Genomic DNA, 6,572 nt, shown 5'->3' with positions numbered 1-6,572 from the left:
GTGGTTTGAACCCACCCAGCTGCTCAGCAGGAGAAATATGTAGTGATCTGCTCCTGTAAAGATTACAGCCTAGAAAACCCTATAAGGCAGTTCTACTCTGTCCTATAGGGTCATTATGATTTATAATTGACAGTACCTAATAACAACAAATATATATATATATATATAGAGAGAGAGAGAGAGAGAGAGTTCTCTGTACTACTCTTGCAACTTTAAGTTTGAAATGACTTTTTTTTTTTTAAAGAAAGTTCTCACTGATTCCTCAATAGCCCACGTGGATTCCTATCTCTAGTCCTTCACTGACATCATCCCGCTGACTACGTAGCCCTTCCGAAACCTGGCAAATCAGCCTCTCCAGATCCTACCTGGGTCTCCAGGTCCGCTCAGAGTGGCTTCCTTCTCTGTACCGCTCCCTTCTCTGCATACTGATAGAGCTGCTGGTCTCAATATACATTTGACACTGAGCCTGATCCTGTTGATCAGCTTCGTTTTGGTATGTAGACAGCATAGTAGCTCAATGTACAGACTAGAACCAGATTATTGGGTTCAAGCCTCAGCTCTGCCACTTACAAGCTGTGTGACCTTGAGCAAGTTCCTTACCTTCTCTGAGTCTCAGTTCCTTTCACAGGAAGCAACATTGCATGAGGGGAGAAAGAGCAATTATTGGGGGTTTGGAGGCTTGCTTCTTGGTTTAGATTTGCCACACTGTGTGTGACCTTGGATAAAGCACTTCTATGAGTTTTCTCCTGTAGAAGAAGGGGGTTGGACTTGAATAAGTGCTTCTCCACCCTGGCTGCATATTAGAATCGCCTGGGGAGCTCTAAAATATATATAAAATATATAATGTCCAGCACTCCCCACCCTGCCCAAATTCTGATTTAATTGTTCTGGTTTGAGTTCCAGGCATGGCATTTTTAAAAGCTCCCAGGTGATTTTAATGTGTAGCCAGGGTGGAGAACCCTGATGCAGCTGATCCCAGCCTTATGATTCTGTGATTCTATGCAAAAGTGCTGCTGTGAATTCTTTGTTGTTCTTGAGTCCCCTTCTGTCTCCCCCACAATGTGTGGTCCAGAGCTTGATCACAGGGTAGGGACACACAATACTGATATGTTAACTATAATAATGATCAGCTAATTTTTTTTCCCTCTGCTAGAAAGAGACATCTTTGATGATCTCAGCATCTTGGCAGAATGATTATTGCCTTCTGGAATCCCTGACTAGCCATAGGAAATGAGCTGTAGCAGTGTATGCTCTTAATGGGAAACTGGCATGTCACTGGGCTATTTCTGTCATTTTGGTTTAGCCTGATATTCCAGTATGCCCCTGCTGCTTTTCGTGATACTTAGCAAAAAAAGTAGAGGCAGTGGTTCCCCCTTGGTTCACATTTGACCAATTGCTATGCTTGAGGCAATCTCTAAGCACCATAGGTGTTGAAAATGATTAGGGACAATTAAGAGAGTGGGGCCTCCAAGGAAGAAGGCACTATCAAGTCTTTGATCTCCCAAATGCATTGGTTATGTGCCTATGCAGCAGCAATTACCTAAAAATATCGAATACTTAATTACTTCGGAAGTGTCAGTCTTCATAACCCAGTATTATAATGTTCTAATTGATAGCAAAGCTGCAGCTTTTCTGCCTGCCACTGGCATAAGGCTTGCCGTAGTCTTCTACCTTGAACCGTGTTCTTTCTTCATGAAGCTCACTTGCAGATTGCAGGCTATCTAGCTGGAATTGGAATTATTGTACCTTCTTTTAATTTTCTTTTGCAGTTTAGCATTTCCTGCTTTGAGGAAGAGGGGAAAACACACACACACAAACACACACACACACACACACACACTCTCTCTCTCTCTCTCTCTCTCTCAAGGAAAAAGAAAAAGTAGCTTAGAGGCCAGTGCAACCAACCTGTGTTGCAAAACTTCCTAGACCCTGTTGCTCCTGCATGATTATGATAAAGATGTTTTAGTTTATCTGTGTTACTTTAATATTTTTTATGCATAGAAAAGTACAATATATACTGTATACTAAGACAAACATTTGACTAACTGATGTTAGATACATACTGTACCTAACTGTTTGGACTTACACATACAAATTTGGCTTAAAGACAGACTTAGAAATGGAACTCGTCCCTAATCCAGGGACTGCCTGTGCATATATAATCCAGATGTCAGGGCCACTGTCATCATTAAGACCTAAATAAGATGGTCTAGAATCTCTATCCCAGAGGTTGTGGAAGGTCCAAAGCCCTCCTCAGGGCACAGTGCTCTTGGGGTCACCTCTAGCTCTGAGCTCTTGCTATCGCCAAGGCTTTCCTGTGAAGGTTCACTGTGCTGTACATGCTGTTTCTGTTCTGTACTGTGTTGACTCAAACTCAGAACACAGTCCCTTTCCTTATGTTCCAACAGAACCCACTCACACAGGAATGTCAGCGTAGCAGATCTTACCAAAGCTTCGGGGATGTGCAGGGATTTTTAATCATAGGCACACAGACGACTTCCAGTGAAGTGGTTGACCTCCCTGTCTTTCAAAATCCCTCAGCCATTTCTACAACCTGACCTCCAGTCTCTCTCCATATTGCTCAGCCTCCTTGATTTTTCTTCGTTGCCTCTTCCCCTGTTATTTATCTTTTGCTCCTATAGTAAATGTATTACAGATTTTGTTACGTCGAGCTATTCAGCTCTCTTTAGCGCCAACCCCAAAACTTAGCTCTGGGGCTCTGTTTGTGTACCCAAAGCTGTGCATCTACTGCTTAAAAAGGCCCATCTGATAGGGTTCGTTTTCCAGTACATACATAAAATGTGTGTGTGTATTCCAAACTTATGAAAATAAAAGGATATATTAATTACAGCTTTTTAAAAATTTAACAACAGAATTTTCTATGAAAATTCCTCCTGTACGGTGTGCAGGGGTCCAGCCTCTTTCTAGTCACAATCTGTTTTACACACATCTGTCAAATGAATCTTCCAGAAACTTTTTTTCACCTGTTATTTCTCTGCATATCCCTTTATTAATATGATGGCCTAATGAATATTTAGATATTAATGGTTGATAATGGGTTAATTCATTAGTTTATTACCTCCATTTTATCCGAGACTTATCTTGAATTAGAGGGGTGAGTAATGTATGTGATGTGCTTAGAATACCTCCTGGAATATAAGAAGTTATCAGTAAAGGTTACTGACTATTATTAGTTGTTTTTTGGAATCAACTCGATGTTAATGGGTTTGGTTTTTGTTGTTGTTGTTACTTTACTATTGAGATTTCAGGTTTCATGGCTGGGTCGACGGCGGGAGGGTGTCAACAATCATGGGGCCACTGTACACCGTCTTCCCCTGGCCAAGCTGGGGATTGTTTTTAAATGAAAGCCCAGACTCCTCAGCCTTCCATGCAATATCTTCCATGGCCAAACTTATCTTTAATTCTCAAACTCCTATTCCCTTGCACCCCTCCACAATTTTCTGCTGTAGTCATGCTTGTCTAACTGTACACTAAAATATATGTGCTGACCACCTAAAGAAAGCCAAACCTGTTGTTGTCAAGTAGATTCTGACTTATAGCGACCCTACAAGACAGAGTAGAACTTCCCCATAAGGTTTCCAGGGAGTAACCAGTGGATTTGAACTGAGGTAACCTTACACAGGAATTCTCATTTGGAACTGAGGGAGCTATTTTGGAATCTACCTAAGGGGTAGTGGTAGTATGGAACAGGTGGGAGATCCAGGAGTTAAATTAGGCACTGTTGAAGACATCCATTATGATTTATTTCCTGTATTCCATATAGGACCACAGGGTGATCATCTGCATTTTCCTTTACTTTTCTCTGAGTTCCATGTTTCCCAAACTTAAAGGCCAAAAGTATTTTATGAATCCCATTGATGCCTTGCTGTGTCATCCAGCGGGGTTGTTTTCCTCTGCTGTGACTTTAGCCGCCCCTTTTTGGTGAGAATGGATAAGGCCAGTGGGTGGTGCTTGTCATTAGGGTGAGGCAGTGTTCTTTGCAGGGTTTCAAACTGGTTTGTTCCAGTTTAACCCTGTTGATAATTTGCATTTCCACCCCAGATATACTGAATCAGAACCTACATTTTAATAAGATCCCCAGGTGATTATTATGTATAATAAATCCACTAGTGGTTCTCAGAGTTGTTCCCTAACCAGCAGTATCAGCATTGCCTAGGGACTTGTTTGAAACCTTGGTGGTGTAGTGGTTAAGAGCTACAACTGCTAACCAAAAGGTCAGCAGTTTGAATCCACCAGGTGCTCCTTGGAAACCCTATGGGGTAGTTCTACTCTGTCCTTTAGAGTCACTATGAGTTGGAGAATCGACTCGAGGGCAAAGGGTTTGGATTTTGGTTGGTTAGGGCATTGTTAGAAATGCAAATTCTCAGCAGGAGTTCAAACCGGACCGAACCAGTTAGAAGCCCTGGTTCTTCTGGAGCTAGAGGCAAGCATCAACCCCCCTAGCAGAACCAACAGAGGCAAGGCCCTCTGGGAATGTCTCCTAGTACTGGCAGGTGGGAGGTGGAGGATCTGGCCATGCTTCAGTAAGCTCTGTCTCTACCCGAAGTTTGTTCCAAGGACAGTTACATACCACAGAAGTCTAGCTCATTTGATGGTAAACACTTTAATGAATGTTGTCAATCAAAAAGGATGCTGTTTGCCCATTACCCAGTTTATTGTTGACTTCCTGAAATGATTTCTTTGGTTGTCCAGTCCCCAAACAGAATTCCATATTGGAGACCATATTGAAAACACTGTTTTTTGTAAGATGGTAAAACTGGTCCATCTGTTTCTCTCCCTGCTTACCTGTAGACATGGAAATGGTCAGAGATGCCCCTCATCATGGTCCAGACTTGTTCCAGTGCACTACACAGGCCAGAGAATCTCACCTCATTTATTTCTGGAGTGTTTCCTTTTATAAGGAAAAGAATAAACTGGGAAAAGGTCAGAGTGTAGTCACAGTGGTTTTGTGGACCCCACCCAGCTGAGAACAGAGATATAGGATGGGGAAGTCTGGATGATGAGTGGAAAGAGATGACTGGTGAATGGGGTCTGACAGGGGTTGGTGCACAACATCAGTGTCAGTGCCTGGATGTCTTAAAGGGGAAAGTATGGCACCGGAAGAGCTCAGCTCATACTGCTGAAGGCCTAGTTGGCAAAGACATTTTCTTCAGTGCTTCCCCCTTATCCTGGCTCAAAGTATAAAGCAGTTTCCTCATCTTTATTAATACCTTGCTCTGGAAACCCCACCCCACAGGGTTCTTGTGAGGATCAAAAGAGATAAAGATTGTGAAAGTCTTTGCGAATGGAAAAATGCTGCACAAATGTAGGGCCTTGGCTAGAAAACCATAGAATCTTAGGATTTTTTGAGACTGTAAAGGTTATCTAGTCCAGTCCCCTGCCCTATGCTTGAAAAATACTCTATCGCTATTATATTTACTTGAAGATATACAGTGATGAGCATTAACTGGGAAGTTATTGAGTCATCCAACAAATATTCAACAAATATTTATTAAGTACCTCCTATTTTCCAGACAGTGTTCTAGGTGCTATAGATACAACAGTGGATGAAACAGAAGGCCTCTGCCTTCAGACAGTTTCTATTTGAGTAAGGAGAGAAGTACAATAAGTAATCAAAGCAATATAGACAATTTCTAATAGTGATAAATGAGGTGGGGAGTTAACAGGTTATGTGATAGAGGTTCCTGGGGAGAAACTTTAGGTGGTAAAGTCTCTCTGAGGAGGCAGCACTTACATTTTGTTTGAATGGCAAGAAGGAGCCAGACTGCAGAGATCAAGGAGAACAACATCTAGATTGAGGTGATAGCTTCTGAGGGGGAAAGGTATGTTTGAGGATCCTTGTGGAGGGGCAGATTTTGTTAGGTAGAGAAAGCTATGAGATGAGACCAGAAGGGTGAGCAGGGGCCAGATTATGAAGAGAATTTTAACCAAAAAAGCATTTCTCTTTGATTCTAAATGTGATGGGAAGCTATTAGAGGGTTTTCTGCAAGGGAATTTCATTATCGGTTTTGAGTTTTATTAAGAATCCTTGGGCCGCTACGTGTTGAGAAAACAATAAAGTGGATAAGGGTGGTAACCGGGATAGCTGTTTGGAGGCCGTGGTCAGGGAGAGGTTAACCAGTAAGCAAGGTATGCTCGGGCTTAATTGTGTTTACTTACTAATCTGTAGTGCACAGTTTCATATGGGTTTCACCACATCTCTGATGAAACAAGTAAGCCTGTGTGTACCTTGCTTATTGGGTAATCCGTCCCTGGCTAAGGTAATTGTATATTTGTTCAAAATTACTAGGTCAGCAGTTCAAATCCACCAGGCGCTCCTTGGCAACCCTATGGGGCAGCTCTACTGTGTCGTATAGGGTCGCTAAGAGTTGGAATCGACTCGACGGCAAAATGTTTGGGTTTTTTTTGGTTTTCAAAATTACTGGTTTCTTCCTTGCCTGGGTTCCCTGTAGGCTGAATACATTTTCCTTTCCTGTCAACTTTGGGCTTGGCCATGTGGCTTGCTTTGGCCAATAACACGTGAGATGATGTAATCTATATACTTTAGAGCA

This window comes from Trichechus manatus, unplaced genomic scaffold, assembly GCF_000243295.1.
Source record: "Trichechus manatus latirostris isolate Lorelei unplaced genomic scaffold, TriManLat1.0 scaffold00066, whole genome shotgun sequence".
NCBI lineage: Eukaryota > Metazoa > Chordata > Mammalia > Sirenia > Trichechidae > Trichechus > Trichechus manatus.
This window is presented reverse-complemented; position numbering follows the sequence as displayed.